This window comes from Vicia villosa, unplaced genomic scaffold (genome assembly GCF_029867415.1).
Source record: "Vicia villosa cultivar HV-30 ecotype Madison, WI unplaced genomic scaffold, Vvil1.0 ctg.001024F_1_1, whole genome shotgun sequence".
Taxonomy (NCBI): domain Eukaryota; kingdom Viridiplantae; phylum Streptophyta; class Magnoliopsida; order Fabales; family Fabaceae; genus Vicia; species Vicia villosa.
The window spans coordinates 125,929-145,822 of NW_026705452.1; the positions used below are offsets into that span (position 1 = coordinate 125,929).

A 19,894-nucleotide genomic window follows, 5' to 3' on the forward strand; every position below is an offset into this window, starting at 1 on the left:
AAACTAGGATTCTTCATTCATTCACGTATTCTTTGCAAGATAATTTCGTGTCCATGGAGGTTTTCAAATAAAGTGCGCCATTTCCATTTGTGTAATTCAAGAGTTTTGTTTGAAATCTATTTCAAGATTTTGGCCTATGGATTCGTCGTGGTGAAGAAAATTGTTTCTTATGGATTATTTGGAAGATGATACAAATTTGGAAAAATTCATGAAAATTGCAAGAAATATCTTTTAGTCCATTTGTTGAAAGATTATTTCAAGTATGGTTTAAAACCATAAATTCAAGAATTAAAAGTTCATTGGTGCAAGAACATTCTTCACATTACTTCAAGAACTACCATGGATCATTTGAATTTGCCAAAATTAAAAGTTCATTCAAAGAATATCCAATATTCATGGTTCATACAATTTCATTCAAGTTCTAAGAGAAATTCAAACATTACAAGTGGAGTTTCTTTACATGAACAAGTTCCAAATTTCAAATGAGTTACAATAGAGACTTTATCCAAAATTCAAGAATTACAAAATTCCATTCATTTTCAAGAATACAAAGTTTCATTCATACAAAGTTGGAATTACAAGGAAAAGAAAAAGATAAAACTTCAAATGCAATTCTTGAATTCTTCAAGTCTTCATTCTTCAAGATCAAATTTCTTCATGCTTTTCTTCAAGGTCCTCATGCAACATGAAAAAAAGAAACAAAAAGAGGGGTGAAATTAGCAAAAGTCAAAGAAAGCCAAAGAGAGATTTTTATGTCATAAAATTATGCAACTTAGAGATATCATAAAATGACATAAAAATTTACACACATGGCTTATATCATGAAAAATATCTTTGCATAAGAATATTCTTATTCTTATTTTTTATTCTTGCAATGATGAAGAATATATTCTTTTTCTTATCTTGCAATGATTGAAACTTGCCAATCAAGATTACCAATTGCCAAACACTCCCTTAACTTTGCCTATAAATAGGAAGTTCTCTCATTGAAGAAAATCACACCAAAGCTACTATACTACTAGCTTTCTCATTTCTCCCTTTTTCTCTCATAGTTTTCAAGTTTCTTGGCAAGAAGAAGCAATTCTTCAAACCAAAGAAAACCACTTGAGAAGTGAGAATTCCTAGTTACAAAGTTCCATAGTTACAAAGGAGGGGAGAAGGCAGCCAATGTTCTGTAACTTCTAAGTTACAAAATACAAAAGAAAGAGGAAGAGGGAAGGCCTTCATACCTTGCTTGCTAGAAGCCTTCAACGATGGCTCCCATCTTCGAGCCTCCATAGATGAATCTTCAACATCTTCGCCGCAGGTAAGCCTCTTTTCTTTCACTCTCCATATTTCCATTAACCGTTGATTGTACCTGCAGCAGTTCAAAATCCAGCATACAATCAACAACAGTCCAGAGTCACGGTTCAGCAACATCAACAGTTCATCACGGTTCTGAACCGTTTGAACAACAACAACAGTTGCGACAGCAATTCTGAGGTAGTAATGGCTAAAATTCAGTAAAACAACAACAATTTGCAGCAAGCAGAAGGAATAAGGAACGTACCACAACAATTGAACCGGCGAAATCCTCCTCGCCGCAAGTAAGTCGCTTCCGCTTTCACTGTCAATATCACTGTTAATTTTACAGTAAATATATTCTTGTACATCACTGAAAATTGAAACAGGGAGACTAAGTTATCAATTGAGCCATGATCATAAAATTGAAAAAAATGAATTGGTTTGAGAAACTGTAAAAAATGATTTGTATTACCGTGAACATGAGAGAACCGAAAGCACCCTGAGAAATTGTTGTTGTCACTGTTCTTCGCGAGAGAGGTAGCACAGAGAGAGAACATTAGTTTGTTGTTGTTGCTACAAGAGAAAGCTCACCGAGAAAGGAGAACCAAGAGCAATTGTTGTTCACATCAAGAAAGAGAAGCTACTGTTGTTGTTAAAATAGAGAGAAAAATACACAGTTATTGTTTGTTCATAGAAAAAAGAAAAAGAGAGAGCATCGTTTTGTTGTTACCGCGAGTGAAGAGAGAACCGAGAGAGATTGGTTGAGTGTTTACTCGGATTTTCGTTCTTACTTCTCCCATGGCCGCCGTGAAACCGAGATAGATTGGTTGAATGTTGCTGTTAGTCGCGAAGCAAGTGAACAAAGAGAGAGGCCACGAGTTTGAGAAAGAGAGTGTTGTTGTGTTTTTGTTGTTCGATCGAGAGCGAGGGAGAGAATCGAAGGAAGAGGAACTTTGTTTCTTGTTTCATTTTTCTTGTTTTTTCTGCAGAAAAACACGTGAGGGAGAAGAGAATGGGCGCTGCCTCATTTCTCTTGGCTAGGGTTTCTTTAACCCATGTTTGGAATAGATTGTTGGGCGGATCCGGGTCATCCTGACCCGACCCGGTCCGGCCTAGTTTCTTTTTTTAATTATTTTCAGTTTTCAGCAATTGGGCTCACCTCCCATCTGATTTCAGCACCCCTGGCCCATCACTAGTTCTTTTTATAATTATCTCTTTAATTTTATTTTTTTCATAAAAAGACTTAATATTTTAATTAAATATAGGATATAGTTTAATTTTTCTAATCCTTATTAAAAAATGCCAAAAAAATATATATTAGATGCATATTTATGTTTCTAACTATTTTCTTTCTTTTCATGAAAAAAACACAAAAAAATATCTTTTCCTAGATTAATTTTGTTTGAATTTGATATTTTCATATTATCTTGTGTAGTTAATCATTTAAATTTTTATTTGATTATATCACTTGAACTTTCTAACTTCATCCGAGACTTCGAGATTATTTCTCTGTTGTCTTTTGGATTTGTCTGTTTTGTTTGGTCTTCCATTTGCTGTAGAATTCCATAAACAATTACTGGATGATCATGGAATTGCTGAAAGCTGTGAGCTTATCCAACGTTCTTTTCTGCTGGTGTGGATGCTTAATATCTGTTGAGATCCTAATTTATTCCAAGCACATCACTTGAGGATCACGATAACACCTCAAACTCAGAAATCCAATTTTCTCATTCTTCGAGGTAAGCCTAAAACTCAATCAACTGTTTTCACAACAGTAATCAATTCACTTTCAAATCATGCAACTCATTGTTTTTCAAAACAGTGGGGCCTCTCGAATATTAGAGAGTATAAGACCCACTCCTTTTTTCCTTTTTTACAGTTTTTCTTTATACAGAAAACTCTTTCAAAAACAAAAACTTTCAAACAGTTTTTCAAACGACGCGTCTGCAAATAAAACGATCAACCATGTTTTATAAAAATACCATGGGCCTCCATGTAGGTATAAGTCCCAAGCCCCTTTGTACATACCCATTCCTGTACATGAAATTAGGTATTTCATTGTACGCCTTTTTGTATATATCTCAATCTGTTTTTTAACCTTGAATAACTAATCAAAAAATGAAGGTTTCTTTAAATCTTCCCAAAAATATACCATGGGCCTCCATGTAGGTATAAGTCCCAAGCCCTTTGTAAATACCTGTTTACATAGCTGTTGAATAAACTCAATGGGCCTCTCCCCGAGTATGAGTCCCGAGCCCCCGTGTATACAAATGGAGCATGCTTACAGGTATATTTCCTTCATAAACTCCATTATATACACACACTTTGTCATATATAATTGTTCATACCTGTTCATGTTTGTTCATACTTGTTCATGTTTGTTCATATGTGCGGTATGTGTGCTTGTTCAACTTAGTACAACACTAGGTTCCCCATAGCCTCCTATTGGGCTTCGTGCAAAGAATCTCCCTAGTTTAGGTTAGGACATAGAGTATGGTTTCCCGGTGAAATCGCTCTAAGAGCTCAAACCAACTATACCATGCCTCCCCTTGGGCTTTGTACAAACGAGTGACCCTCCCATAGCCTCCTCTTGGGCTTACAATGCAAGGACCCTGGATTGTCCCTCCCATAGCCTCCTCTTGGGCTTACAATGCAAGGACCCTCAGATAGCCTCCTCTTGGGCTTCGTACAAGGACCCACGGGCTTCTTATAAGCATCCCCAATATCCAAATCAAATACCCTAGGAGATTAGACATTTTTCATCTCTATGATAGGAGTATCTCTTCTATATCATCACAAACAATCAAACAATCAATCAATCAATCAATCAATCAATCAATCAATCAATCAAACCTTTTTGCCACAAGGCTGGCTAATCAATCAAACTGTTTTACCACCGTACTGGATGATTAATCAAAGTTTTTGTCACAAGGCTGACTTCATTGAAACTTTTGCCACAAGGCTGGCTGATTAATCAAAGTTTTCGTCACAAGGCTGACTTCATTGAAACTTTTGCCACAAGGCTGGTTAAACAACAAAAACATCTTTATCATTCTAAGCACCCTAAGTGGCATGGCCCCGGGCTTATAATGAAAAGATTTTCAAATAAAAATCAAACAGATGTATGTGATGATATAGATTAGATACATCGAACATTTAGATGACATTTGTCTCTTTTCCTTTGCTTCCACTAGCATAAGTGGGAACTACGATTGCTCTGACTTTCTCAACATCCCTTTGAGAATACGTAGGCACAAGGTCGTATCCTTGGCGAGCAAAACTTCTCTCTCAAACCACTCAAACCTTAGCACCCGTAGACCCCGAGCTACAGATGCTCTGATTCCCTCTAAGGGATATGTATGCAGAGGATCGCGATGATCTTTGCGAGCATAATCAAACAAACACCTTAGGTCCCACCTAGTTCACAAGAACCTCTCAATAACATGGAATGAAAAACAAAGCAAAGAAACCTATAGAGTACTATAGATACGTTGGGTGCTAATACCTTCCCTTCGTATAACCAACCCTCTTACCCAAAGATCTCTCCCCCCACTTTTAGGTTATTGCAGCTTTTTTCCTTTTCCTCCTTTGGAAATAATAAAAAGTTTGGTCGGTACAAAAGAAAAATCATTTTTTGAGCACTCGAGCCCAAAGAAGGCATCAGGTGTCTCATCCCGAAAAAGGACAACGATTTTTCGCCCGCGACACAATGTAGTGAGCTTGATGATGAAGTTTGAGAGCTTTTGAATTTGACAGCGTTTCAGTTTAATGCGCAAGTGTTGTTTTTAGCTTCTCATCAGAACTTCATATTTATAGGCACTTGAGAAGATGACCGTTGGGAGCATTTAATGCTTTGCGTATTCCGTACAGCATTGCATTTAATGTTTCACTCTTTTGTCAACTACCTCGAGCCTTGTTTCCGCTGTGTCTACTGACGTTGCCTTTAATAGCTTCTAACGTTCCTTTTGTTAGTCAGCGTAGCCTGCCAGTCTAGTACTTGCTTCTGATCTGATGTTTGTGTAAACAACGTTTGAATGTCATCAGAGTCAAACAGCTTGGTGCAGAGCATCTTCTTGTCTTCTGACCTTGAAGTGCTTCTGAGCGTGATACCATGAGAACTTCAGTGTTTCTGCTTCTGATCTCAAGTTCTTGTGATGCTTCCATAGACCCATGTTCTGATTCTGCTTGACCATCTTCTGATGTCTTGCCAGACCATGTTCTGATGTTGCATGCTGAACCTTCTGAGTCAGTGCTTCTTGCGCTGATTTTGTGCATACTCTTTATATAATTCCTGAAATGGAAATTGCATAGTATTAGAGTACCACATTATCTCATACAAAATTCATATGCTTGTTATCATCAAAACTAAGAATATTGATCAGAACAAATCTTGTTCTAACAACACGTTCGGCACATGTCATGCGTTCACTGAAACATCTGAAATTATAACTCATTAATTAAAAACCATGTTTACACAGCGGAATTGAATCGACAAGTCAACATTACATCATAAATGTATTAGACTTCAACAATAAGCAAATAGAGTTATAATCAAAACTCCAAAACAACGCGTTCCCAGTGTTACATCTACCAGAGCATGACACCGACACTATAACTAAAAACCGACTTATGAGCTAATCCTCACCAAGTCGCGCCGCTATCCTCAATCTGAAAATGACAACAAGTAAGGGTGAGTCTCATCACAATTAACCAATATTATTGCATCATAAATAACAATATATCATAGTTATATCATTCACTCAATCGTTTCATATTCAGACACATCATTGTCACACATCTACAACAATCAAGTCATCACATAACATATATTAATCATGTCATAAGAAAAATCATGCATATGTATGAAACTGACACTATGCATGTGGTACCAAACATCACCAGTGGGAGAACCCACCGACCGATCTATCATCATCCAGATACGGCCCTGCCAGCACAGATTCCACACAATGGGAATCCTGCCCTTCACTGCATCCTCTCATCATTAGGATACAGCCCTCATCAAATGGCTATGAATGCATGCAACACATATATATATATATATATACATATATATTTAACATACCATCATCATCATCATACTATGAGTAGCCTCATCTATACTCATACATCATCATTCATCATCATCATCATTAACAAGTATGTTCATATATATATATATATATATATATATATATATATACACAATTGCACCATTCATTAAAATCATACAACAATAAATCATACAGATTCGTCAGTTCGAAAGTTACACGCCATTAACTTTCAAAAACCACAAAACAGCAAAAATCTGCAGTCACGCTGACCATACGCGTACCAACAGAGGCCAAAAACCACACAGCACACACCCATACGCGTATGAACAGAATCCAAATTCCACACAAAACAGGCACATACGCGTATCAACAGCCCATACGCGTACCAACACCATGCCATACGCGTATCATACGCGTACCAGCAGAAGGGCACATTCTGGTGCACCATGGGGAGCGTACCATACGCGTACCACACCCCCCATACGCGTATCATACGCGTACCATACGTGAATGGACAGAAATTCCAAAAACCTGCAACTTACCCATTCGTCTTCCTCGCGAGTTCATCTGAACAGTCTGCGATTTAGGTCTCAGAAACCAGAAAATTCACATACTAACATCACATAATTCACCCAACAATCACAGTATATGATTCTATAATTGACTTCATTCACCATACCCTAAATCTACTCAGTTATTAGGGATTTAACAGTTATAGATCCAATCTAAATGATGAACACAAACAGAAAATCCAGAATATAGAATCAATTATCCAAACAATACTCCTAATCCATACTATCATCCATAATACGATAATAAAGATTAAATGGAGAGTCTCCCCTTACCTTAGACAAGATTTCTTGATCCTTGGTCTCTCCCTCTACAGTTCTCCTTCACGTTCCTCGTTCCCAAAACTTTTGTTCTTTCACGTTCTTTCTTTGTTTCCCAAGTCCCAATTGTTTTATGAAAATAATAATAAAATTAGTAAAAGGTTTATTAAATCACCCCCCCCTTCTTTTACTATTTCCTCACATGGCCCAAATGCCATTAACCATTATTTATCCATTATTTTCACAAAATCCTTAATAATTCTAATTATTAATTCAATATTCCAATTAAATTAATATTAAAATTATACGGGTGTTACAGAAACCTATTGCCGGAAGTGGTTTGGAAGAAGTAGACTTGAACTGGAATTTGCAGAGAAGAAAATGACGGCACTAGGGTAAAACTCCGTCCCCCTTTCAATTGGTTTTGCTGGGTATTTATAGAGTTGCTTCAGATTCTTGGACTTGGATTCTTTTTGTCTCAGTAGCAAGCATTTCGGAGGATAAATAGGTGGAGAAAAAACTGGGCTTTGACGAACGAATCTTCCTGGGCGTGAGTGTGTGACTCACGTCACACACTAAGTAAACAAAGTGGTGCCGACCGGCAGGGAGGGGGCATGACGGACGGCGTGGCCCAGTGGGTGCCACTCGTTACGTGCTCTTCTTCTTGCGCCTTGGGCATGCTTGCAGTATTAACGTGGGCCTGTTTCTTCCTATTTGCACCCCCATCAATTCAAGCGTCCTTTTAGCATTTTTCTCTTCATTTTGGCTCCTTTATTTGATCATTTCTTTTGCAAGACCTGATTTAATAAATACCTGAAACAAATACGAAATACCAGCATAATACGAAATAAAGTAATAAAATCGAAATAAAATAAAACAATAATACATGTAAATTAAGCTAAATATACGATATGTTTTCGTGTTATCACTTGGGTAAGTACAGTGTCTGACGATTCTAAAGACCCTGAGGGTACTACATCTATATTATTTGGGTTACGAGGATTAGACATCCTAGGTGTGCGCCTCCTAAGTGGTTTATTATATTGTTTGGTGTAATTCCCACTCCTAAGTTTCATACACCTTCTAATCTTACACAAATTTAGCACAGTTGTCCCCCTGGGCGTGCCATTTTGTTTACTGTGGGAATTGGTAAACAACCGTTGGTCCTCCCAAAGTCCTAAACTAAGGGTTACTTGCAAGATCGACCAGTTGATCTTGAGACAAGTGCTAAGATTTTGATATTGTACCAGTTCTGTCGATGATTCTAGTCCAAGAAACGGTTTCCTAATACCAGAGGAATAAGTACAACGGCTTTCCACACAATGGATTAAGTTCGACCCACAGGTGACTCGTGACCGATTGAAAATACTTCCACATCAACTGGGACTATCCCAATTTCAGTATCGACCACCGCTCCTCCGTTTGCAAGCACAAGCGAGATACCACCCGTATCGACGAACGCTGCAAATTATTTATCTACCCCAGGACCATCATTCGCCGTAGATGGTTGGAGACAAAGTATGCCATACGAGATGCCACATTCATACATGGCAGGACTACGAGGAACAGGGCCTACATACACTACAGCCAACCCAACGGCGTTTTCACCAAACATGGGTTCAGTAGGTCGAAGTGCACACAATACTGGTTTGTCGGCTCAGATTCCCCCTATGACCACTAGTACTCAAGCAGCATTTCGACAAGAAATGGATGCAAGTAACCAGGATATGGTAGGACTCCTTGCTAGAGAGTTAGGAACAATCTTTAATCCAATAGCAGTAAGCATTACTAGGTCTAGCCAGGATAGCGCAGAAACATACCAAAGGTTATCATCGCAATTGGGACGAATGGCGGATTTTTTAGGAGTCCCACAAAATAGACGAAGGAATAACCAGTCAACCTACCAAGAAGAGGATCCAATTGTCGAACCAATCCGAAACATAGTACCCCCACCAAGGCCAAATCCAGTCGCACAGAATCCAGCGGTCGAATTGGGAACTCAAATCGAAACGACGGAGACTGGCCAAGAAGCTATTCCTCGACAACAGCCCAGACTAGTTATGGTAGGGAGAGACGAACATCCTGACGAAGTTGTCCACAGAGTCAGGAGAAATGATTTGGCAACAGAAAATAATCTTACTGCCATGATAGAAAGAATAATGGCTAATAACGGCTTTAATACTGGATTTCGACGTCCAAATTACACATCTCCCATACCTGAATACATCATGCAAAGTGAATTGCCAAGGGGTATTAAGGTACCCAAGTTTACCAAATTTGCAGGGGATACTAGTGAATCGACGGTGGAACATATAGCCAGATATTTAACAGAGGCAGGAACGTTAGCAGGGAACGAAGATCTAAGGATCAAGTATTTTCCTAGTTCATTAACGAAGAATGCTTTCATTTGGTTTACTACTTTACCCCCAAACTCCATAGATACATGGAAAAAATTGGAAAGATTGTTCCACGAACAATTTTACATGGGTCAAACAAAGATAAGTTTGAAGGAATTGGCTAGCATTAAAAGGAAGTTCACAGAGCCTATTGATGATTACCTAAACAGGTTTCGTTTGTTGAAATCAAGATGTTTCACAGTCGTCCCAGAGCACGAATTAGTCGAAATAACCGCTGGTGGTTTAGACTATTCGATTAGAAAGAAATTAGATACCCAATATTTAAGAGACATGGCCCAATTGGCAGATAGGGTTCGACAGGTCGAACGGCTGAAAGCAGAAAAGGCTAAAGTGAACAAGAGTTATAAGAAAGAAAGAATATCCTACGTTGAAGTCGAAGACACTGATAGCGAAACCTTCGATGACTCATATAGCATAGAGGAGGTCGAAATAGATCTAGCTGAACTAAAAGAAGCACCGCCTTATGCTTGCAAATTACTTACCCCTGCCAACGGAAAAAATCCAGTAGAAAATGATAAAAGCGATAGATTTCCTAAGAAAACCTATACATTCGATGTCACCAAATGTGACGAAATATTCGATTTACTAGTAAAAGATGGCCAAATGATAGTGCCTCCTAACTCTAAAATTCCTCCGTTAGAACAACGGAAGAAGCGAGACTTTTGTAAATATCATGGTTTTTTAGGCCAAAAAACCTCACAATGTTTTCTTTTCAGGGATCTAATTCAGAATGCTATCAAGGATGGTCGTTTGAAATTCGCTGACAAGACCAAAAGTCATATGAAGGTCGATACCAACCCCCTGAACATTGCTGACACCAACCTGTGTGAGCCATGTGACATCAACATGGTGGAAGTGTCTGAAGTCGAATTTGCTGAACCAGAAATGATGTCAAAGGGAAAGCAGGCTACTGAAAGCCTAAATGATGACGCGGTCTTCAATACTGATGTTGAAGGATTCCTCGACCCAGAAATGACCGACAATCTGGAAGAAAAAACTAGTGAGGCCACTAAAGACCTCTGGATGAAACTTCACCAGATACAAATTTCTGAAGCCCCTCCAGCAGTTGTCAACATGGTAAATGCTAGACGACCTTTGTCTGAAATCGAAGAGCTGGAGGAATGGTTGACAAGGCAACAGGGAAATGTGGATATTTCACCAAAGGGCGAAACTTTGAAAGATTACCTTTGGAATTGCCACGAGAAGAATGGAGGAAAAATGCTGATGTGCCCAAGATGCTCTATAATGCTGAATCGAAGAATCCAAGCTAACTTCGAGAGGACCCTGAGAGAGAGAGAGATTGGAGCAGCCTTGGAGAGGCGGAAACCTACTGCTAAAGATATACCCAAGAACTGCGGAAAGTTTGGTGAGTTTCTTGGTCAGATGCCACAAAGCAAATACGGAAGTGGTGTTATGTCCCAGGTGTGGAGCAGTGTATGATGAACTCCTAGCGCGTTCCCTCGAAAGAAGTTATTTTATCATGAATCGAGAAACCCAAGGTCTCCGTCCTAATATATATACGTTCGACAATCGAACTTCATATAAGAGGCCTGACAGTCCTCACCCTAAGGCACGAAGGGTCACATTCAAAGTCCCTGCAGATACACCTAGGGACAGATGGGTGCAAGCTGGCGCAAGAACCAATAAGTGGAGAAGTTGGGACCAAGGAGGAAGAACTGCGATGGCCTATAGGAAGCAATTCCAGACCTCAAATCGAGAGATGTATAGGCTTGAGAATTACAAAGGTAGAAATCCTATGTCCAGATCCCAATGGAGACGGCACCAGAGAATGAAGAAGGCCCAAAGAGAATACAAGCCAAGAGAGATTGGAGAGTCTAGCAGCAACCAAGTCCAACACCAGGGGGCAAAGGCAAGCAAACCTCCGGTAGAACGCAGACTTTTCGAAGCTGGAAATATTTTAGAAGAAGAAGAAAAGATGCGTACCAGTTCTTGGAAGGAAGAAGATAGAATGACAAATGATTTCGATTCAGATGGAGTATCATCTCTCAACTTGATATGCAACGTGGTGTCAGTCCTCCCTCACGAATTCAATCAAGAAACTGAAGTTGAGGAGTGTGAAGAAACTGACGTCGAAGAGATGACAAAACACAGACCTGTGTGTTACTACGTGCTAAACAACGGAGCAGTTGAGGAGCAGAATGCTTTCTTCGAAAGGCCTGATGAAGGCATGCGAAATCATCTGAAACCACTCTACATAAGGACTAAGATTGAGAACGTTGGCATTAACAAAGTCCTGGTAGATGGAGGGGCGGCAGTGAATCTAATGCCCCAATACATGTTGAAGAGAATTGGTATGTTTGACACAGATATAAGGCCTCATAACATGGTTTTGTCAAACTACGAAGGCAAAATTGGGCAGACTCTGGGAGTTGTTCAAGTAAATTTAACTGTGAGTTCCGTTACCAGACCAACTATGTTCATGGTAATACCAGCAAAAGCAAATTATAACCTCTTGTTAGGAAGGGAATGGATCCACGGAGTTGCTGCGGTGCCTTCAACTATGCACCAAAGACTAACCATTTGGAGACAAGATGGCATAGTGGAGAACATCGAAGGAGACCAGAGTTATTATATGGCTGAAGTTAATCAAGTCAACAAAACTAGCTTCGACAGGAACCTGGGAAATATAGGACCTTGTCATGCTGCGGAAGATATATACACTCAAAACAAGAACGCTTTATATTATCTATCTTTACACCCAAATGGCTTCCAGTGGAATAGAGAGATAATGGACGGTCCAGAGGATGTCGCATCAAGGGAGAATTATCCAACGATACGGCCAACAGGCTGGGACGACGATGTTGGTGATGTCTGAGTCCTCCTTCTTTGAGAAGATTTCGGCTTATATAGCCGAGAACAAAAGAAACACGGCTCTCTAAGCCGAGTTATCAAACATGACAGTAAATGCAGTTTCAGAAAATAAGGAGATATCAAATTCAAGGTTACATGCGTCCTCTCAATCCTTTGAAGATCCAGTTCGAATGGTAAACACCACAGAGGAAGAACTTACCCAAAAACTGGACGCAATTTACGACGAAGAGCCTCTGGGGTTCGAAAAAGACCCTATGGCCTCAAATATTAAAATGTTAGCCCAAGATCCACTTGAAGAAGTAAATCTCGGGGAAGGAGATCGGAAGAGGATAACGTATGTTAGTGCAAAGCTGGAACCAACTCTAAAATCTAAAGTCATTACGTTGCTGAAAGAAAACAAAGATTGTTTTGCGTGGGATTACGACGAAATGCCTGGTTTGGGACGAGACTTGGTCGAACTAAAGTTGCCAATCAAAGAAGGGAAAAGCCTATTAAGCAAACTCCAAGATGGTTTGCACCCGAGATCCATTCGAAGATCAAAGCAGAGGTAGAAAGACTCCTGCGCTGCAAATTCATCCAGACCACGAGGTATGTTGAATGGATTGCTAATATTGTGCCAGTTATTAAAAAGAATGGTTCTTTAAGGGTATGCATAGATTTTCGTGATCTAAACGCAGCAACACCTAAGGATGAATATCCTATGCCTGTGGCAGAAATGCTGGTAGATTCAGCCGCAGGTTTCGAGTATCTGAGTATGTTAGATGGATACTCTGGATATAACCAGATTTTCATTGCAGAAGAAGATGTATCTAAAACAGCTTTTCGTTGCCTACGAATGGGTAGTAATGCCTTTCGGCCTAAAAAATGTTGGGGCAACATATCAGAGAGCAATGAATTCTATATTTCATGACTTTATAGAAACATTTATGCAGGTATACATAGATGATATTGTGGTAAAATCTGTATCAGATTCCAATCATCTAGATCATCTGAGCCAATCATTCGAGAGAATGCGAAAACATGGCTTGAAGATGAATCCCCTTAAATGTGCTTTCTTTGTGCAGGCGGGAGACTTCCTAGGTTTTTTGGTCCACAAGAAGGGGATAGAAATTAACCAGAATAAAACAAAGGCCATTATGGAAGCGAAGCCTCCTTCCACGAAGAAGCAACTGCAGTCCTTATTGGGGAAGATAAACTTTTTGAGAAGATTCATCTCCAATTTAAGTGGACGCACACAAGCCTTTTCACCTTTGCTTCGACTCAAGCAAGGCAAGTTTGAATGGCTAGCTGAACATCAAGAAGCTTTCGAAAAGATCAAGCAATACTTGATGCATCCTCCAATATTGGCTCCTCCGAATGGAAAGAAGCACATGCGCTTGTATATTTCAGCTTCGGATAAAACAATAGGTAGCATGTTAGCTCAGGAGGATGAAAATGGCATCGAAAGAGCCATCTATTACCTAAGTAGAGTACTCAATGATGCAGAGACTAGGTATAGTGCAATAGAAAAACTCTGCCTTTGTTTATATTTCTCATGTATTAAACTCAAGTATTATATAAAGCCAGTTGATGTTTATGTTTCGTCCCATTGTGATGTTATTAAACATATGTTATCGAAGCCAATATTACATAGTCGAATTGGCAAATGGGCTTTGGCCCTAACTGAGTACTCTTTAACATTTCAACCCCTTAAGGCAATGAAGGGGCAAATTGTGGCAGATTTCATTGTTGATCATGCAGTAGTGGAAAATTCTCAGCAATACGTGGAACTGCCACCTTGGAAGTTATACTTTGACGGTTCAACTCACAAAGAAGGAACTGGCGTTGGAATATTGTTAATTTCTCCTGAAGGAATTCCAACAAAGCTCAAGTATAAAATCGAAGGCCCTCTATGTTCCAATAATGAAGCTGAGTACGAAGCATTGATAGCCGGACTTGAAGCTTTGTTAGAATTGGGGGCAACCAGAGTCGAAATTAAAGGAGACTCCGAATTGGTGATTAAACAACTAACGAAAGAGTACAAGTGCATCAAAGAAAATTTGATCATGTATTTTGTCATAGCAAATAGGTTGCTTAAAAAATTCGAATATGTGGATCTGAACCATGTCCCAAGATTGCATAATCAGGAAGCAAACGATTTGGCACAACTAGCCTCAGGGTACAGGGTATCGAAAAGCAAATTCGAGGAATTGATCCAAGTAAGAGGCAGAGCAATGGCTACGAAACTTTCTCCAAGTGATCTGGAAAACTCACAAATAGGGTTTGCTAACAAAGAAGAATTCGAAGTTTTGAACATAGACTCGTTGGCAGACACAGACTGGAGAAGTCCAATTGTGAATTATTTGAAGGACCCTTCGTCAGACACGGATAGAAAGGTAAAATATCGAGCCTTATCATACTTTCTGATGGGAAATGAGTTGTTCAAAAAGACTCCTGAAGGAGTATTGCTAAAATGTTTGGGTGAAGCGGAAGCTTACTTAGCTCTCTCGAACGTGCATAGCGGAGCATGTGGTGCCCACCAAGCGGGGCACAAAATGAAATGGCTTCTATTTCGATACGGAATGTATTGGCCTTCCATGTTAAAAGACTGCATAGAATTTGCCAAAGGGTGTCAAGAATGTCAAGAACATGCAGGTATTCAACATGCTCCCGCAAATGAACTAAGTTCAATAATAAAGCCTTGGCCCTTTAGAGGATGGGCGTTGGACCTAATTGGAGAAATTCACCCTAAGTCATCTAGAGGTCAAAGGTATATTTTAGTGGGAATTGACTATTTTACAAAATGGGTCGAAGCTATACCATTCGCGAATGTTGATCAAGAAGCTGTGATCGAGTTCATTCAAAAACATATTATATACAGATTTGGGATCCCAGAAAGTATAACTACAGATCAAGGATCAGTGTTTACTGGGCGAAAAATGCAAGATTTCGCCAAAGAGATAGGCTTCAAGTTGTTTACTTCTACACCTTACTATGCTCAGGCAAATGGACAAGTCGAAGCAGCGAACAAAATAATAATTGGTCTCATAAAGAAGCATGTAGGGAGAAAACCTAAAAGTTGGCACAGAACTTTGGACCAAGCACTTTGGGCTTGTCGAACATCTCCGAAACAAGCTACGAACACTACACCTTTTCAACTGACATTTGGACATGATGCGGTACTCCCAGTTGAAATATACTTGCAATCAGTCCGGATACAAAGACAAGCAGAAATTCCCCCTAACATGTACTGGGAACTGATGATGAATGAATTAGTTGACTTGGACGAAGACAGACTTCGAGCTTTGGAGATGATAAAGAGACAGAAAGAAAGGGTGTCCAGAGCATACAATAAAAAGGTGAAAGGTAAAACGTTTATTAATAATGACCTAGTTTGGAAAGTTATTTTACCTATAGATCGAAAGAACCAAGCTTTGGGGAAATGGTCCCCACACTGGGAAGGTCCCTTTCGAATCTTGAAAGTATTCTCAAATAATGCTTACGAGATAGAGGAATTAGCAGAAGATCGTAGGATCTTAAGAGTGAATGGGAAGTATCTAAAGAGATAGAAACCAAACATGCATGAAGTAAAGATTGCAAAAACGTAGACATCTAAGTAATACTACGTAAGCCAAAATGGTTAGATTTGCACCAAAATGGCTCCGTGACCAGAAAACATGTATAAATAAAAATACGGCAAAAGATCTTCATTAATTTTAAAAAAGGAGGTACAAGCGACTTTGGTCCATATGGAGCAGCAAAGATTACAAAAAGTGAAGCAGTAAAAAACCTAAAAAGGATCTACCCTTTAGTTGACCCTTTGTTCTAAGTCTTCCAAAGACAGCATATGAAGACCCTCTGCTTCGAACATGTTCATGCGCCCCAAATCTCGCATCCTTCGCACTACACCTCTCTTGAGGAACAAGTAGGATAAAAACCTCCCAAAAGGAAGGCAACTTACTGAACCCTCTCGAGAGGAAATTAAAGCGATAGTCTCCACGAGTCGTTTGAAGATCAACAAAGGAAAGTTGATCTTCACCCCTCGCAAAGCACAAGCGATGAACTCTAAGTCCTCCACCATAATGCTGTTCTCATCACAGCTTCGTGGGTAAAAGTTACCCACTAGAAGTTGATGCCAAATCCTGATGACTTTGGCGCTATATGGATCATTCTCCATGAGACCCTTCAGTAAGACAGAAGTGGTCATGGTGAAACTGTTATCATCAAAGGTTGCTCCAGTGTTGCTGCAGCACAACAAGTCAAAGATGGTGGAGGGCATGATAGAAACTTCAGCCCCTCGAACTTCAGAAACTATAGTAGTTCTTCCTTCAGGATCAATGCGTAGGTACGCAAACATCCAGAAGTCAGCAAGCATCTTGGGATAAACATTCCCTTCTAAAAGTGTTGGGTAAAATCCCATCCCCTGATTGTGGAAAAGAGCACGAAGGCTGATGTAATGCCTGTTGAATTCTTCTGGGCAGGGTTTGAACTCTTTTTTAATAAGAGTTCTAATGTTAGCATAGGTTAGGTTGCTGTTAAGTGCCATGCTAGAGGTTGAAAAAGATTGTGGTTGAAAAGAGCACGAGAGGGAAGAAAAGAGTTCTGAAATGAAGGATTGGAAAAAGCGTGAAGAAAAGAATGGGACACTAACCCTTTATATAGTCAAAAGGAGCGATAAGGAAACGTTTCAGCTTTAATGATTGATTAGACTGCGTTTGGTGTTTCCAGAGAGAAGTTATGGTCACCGCCGTTTCCCGCCCTTGGAAGTTGGAACGTAATCATAAAACTGATGCACGCACGTCTTAAAGAGACGTTTGAGAGGAAATGACGTCAGCAAATAATGATGACTATGGCTAAGGGGAGGAGAAACATCAAGTCTAGGGCTGCGAAGGGCAATCGAGCCACGTGAGGCATTCATTAAGGTTACTGTGGCGTAAAAAGAAATATATTGATAATATTTTGAAGTATTTCTAAACATTACCATTGGTCATCTCAGAGCAAAATGTGAACACTTAAAAAGACGAGTTTTGCATACATATATTCTGAAAATGAGCGATTACAAAACAAAGGGATTTACGCCACAAAAAAGTAATACAAAGTTCGAAGAAAATTAACTGAAATCCCTAGGAAGGCTATCTTTGATCTTCGAATACTGAGCCTCCCACGAAGACATACGAAGCTCAAGCAATGCTCGTTGCTTCTTTAACTCTTCGATCTCTGGCACCAATTTCTGCGCAGCTTCGAAGTGTTGGATACCTAGTCGCGCTACTTCAGCTATCTCTTGATCATTGGTTTGTTGAATGGTTGCTTGGCGAGACTCAGCTTCCTGTATCTTCTCTTCGAGTTTCTTAATCTCTTGCTTCCAAGATTGTATATTTTTCTCACACTCATCATATTCTTCTTGGTTCTTCAAACGTTCCAACCTAAGAGCGTCACCCTTGTTGGTTGCCTCAGTGGCAGCTTTCCATGAAGAACTATGAGAGGCCATTTTTGCAGCAAGCTGCTCATTAACTTTGTTCTGTCGAAGAATGTTAGACTGAAGCTGGTCTATTAAAGAGCCCAGAAGTACAATCACATCTGAGACCTCTTTCGAAACCAGAAGTAAATCCACTTTCTTCAAGAGTTGCTTCAAGCCATGACATCTCGTGGAGTTCTTACTTAAGATTTCGACGAGGTTCGTTTCGAAGAAATTCTCCTTTATTTGATGAAGGAGGCCAGGGGTGTCCTCTTTGTCTCCAGACTTGGTCTGAACAGTTGGAGAAGCTTCAGACGCAAGAGCTGAAGTACTATCAATGTTCATCATGGTATTAAGAAAGCTGAGAGGATCAGTTTGCCTAAGTTTCTCCAATTCTGAAGGAGTAGGTATGGCTGGGGCAGGCATTGGAGTAGTTTCAGGAATAACTACAGTTTCGAAATTTGAATTTCCACAGAGGTCAGTTTCGATCAACTTGGAGGTTTCTTCCACGACACCTTGATCAGATACGGTGTCCTCACTCCCAGTCGATGGTACAGCTGCATTATCTTTGCCTGAGAATTGGTCCTCCTCACCCATGTTTGCGTCTTTGCGAGTAGGAGGAGAATCATCAGTCGAATGGCTTCCTTCAACAGAGGATACAGTATTGATAATGGCAAGAGGAGGAGCGTCTTCGAGGACTGGTGAAAGTATATGAGAGGTGTGTTGAGCGACATCTGCAAAAATGAACAAATATGGTTAATTGTGGTGTAAGAGTTGCAAGAGAATTATTCGACATAAGCAAAAGACTTCTTTGCTCACCTTGGGGATTACCAAGGACAATGGCAGCGTTGAAGGAGTTGAAATCAGAAGTAGTTGTTCCAATATCATCCTGCAATCGTAAGGTGACGTTAACTTAATCATTCGAAATAAGATTTATAGAAATGATTATGTTGCAAAGCCTAGATACCTTAGCTGTATTAGTGGCTGGACTTGAATTGTGGCTTTCCATCACGAGAGCATTACTAGTGGCTTTTAAAGGCGATTCTTCAGAAGACACCTTATCACTCGAAGAAGTGATCTTCGAAGACCCAGGTCCTTTCCCTTTGCCCACAGGTGTGGTGACCTTTTGTCTCTTTTTATGCCCATGCCTGATACGAGGAGGAGACTTGTCTTCCTCATCCGAAGCAACTTCTGGAGTGGTATTGGGAAGAACTTTTCGCTTCGAAGGCATTGGAGGCTTCGAACTCTGAAAAGTGAAAAGGAGAAAAATAAGCGCTATTCGTAAGACATGCAAGTTGGAATATGAAATGTGTGTGTACCGTGGGTTTTGCGTCAGTCGTAATAGAATCGCTCCCACTTGGCTTATTGCTCTTCGAGGCCTCAGAATCTTTCATGCGCAGGAGTTGCTTTAACCTTTCTCTTTCGAGCAACAGCTGTAACAAAGATTGGAATTATTATCTCGATAAGAGAAAGAAGAGTCAGTCTAAAGATTAACTAGACCCAAACCTTCGGGTATTGGAGTCAAGACACGGACGTGTTCAAGATCTATATGAAGATGCCCTTTGAAAGTATCCAGGGTATGCTTAGTCGGGACCACTCGTTCAGCGCGTTTTTTGGTACTCTCTTGAAGAATTTTGAGAGCATTCCCACACACGAACCAGTCTGGGAAAGGAGGACTTAAAGCCACACCAAAATCAGCACTTGGTAGTGGAGGGAATTTTGGAGGATTAAGTTTAAATGCCACTTCATAACGTAGTTCTGGTCGAACAGACGGGGGCAATTTCAACTTATCCAGTTTTGCAGAAAACTTTTCACGTAAAATAACAGCAGCTTCGCGAACGGTCCGACTAAGATCATCAGGCCTGTAAATAGTTTCAAAGAACTTTTGAAAAGCTTGGATTTCTTTAATGTGAGTTGAGGTACCTTTGTGGAATTTATCCTGCACAGCAGTAAAAGCTTCAGTTAGTTCTCGAGTAAGGCCTTCGACATCATAGATTTGTGTGGTATAATAATCTGACCACCATTGTTGAAAATATGGAGTGGAAT

General features: G+C 39.9%; 1 long non-coding RNA gene across 1 annotated transcript; it reads right to left on the reverse strand.

Annotated features, from left to right (window-relative positions):
- Positions 1 to 419: 419 nt before the first annotated feature.
- On the reverse strand, positions 420 to 2,311 carry LOC131632831 (uncharacterized). The gene is made up of 3 exons (XR_009293149.1): positions 2,015 to 2,311; positions 1,550 to 1,927; positions 420 to 1,357 (listed from the first exon to the last, which is right to left on the reverse strand). It is a non-coding gene; the product is annotated as an uncharacterized LOC131632831 (long non-coding RNA).
- Between the last annotated feature and the right edge of the window lie 17,583 nt (positions 2,312 to 19,894).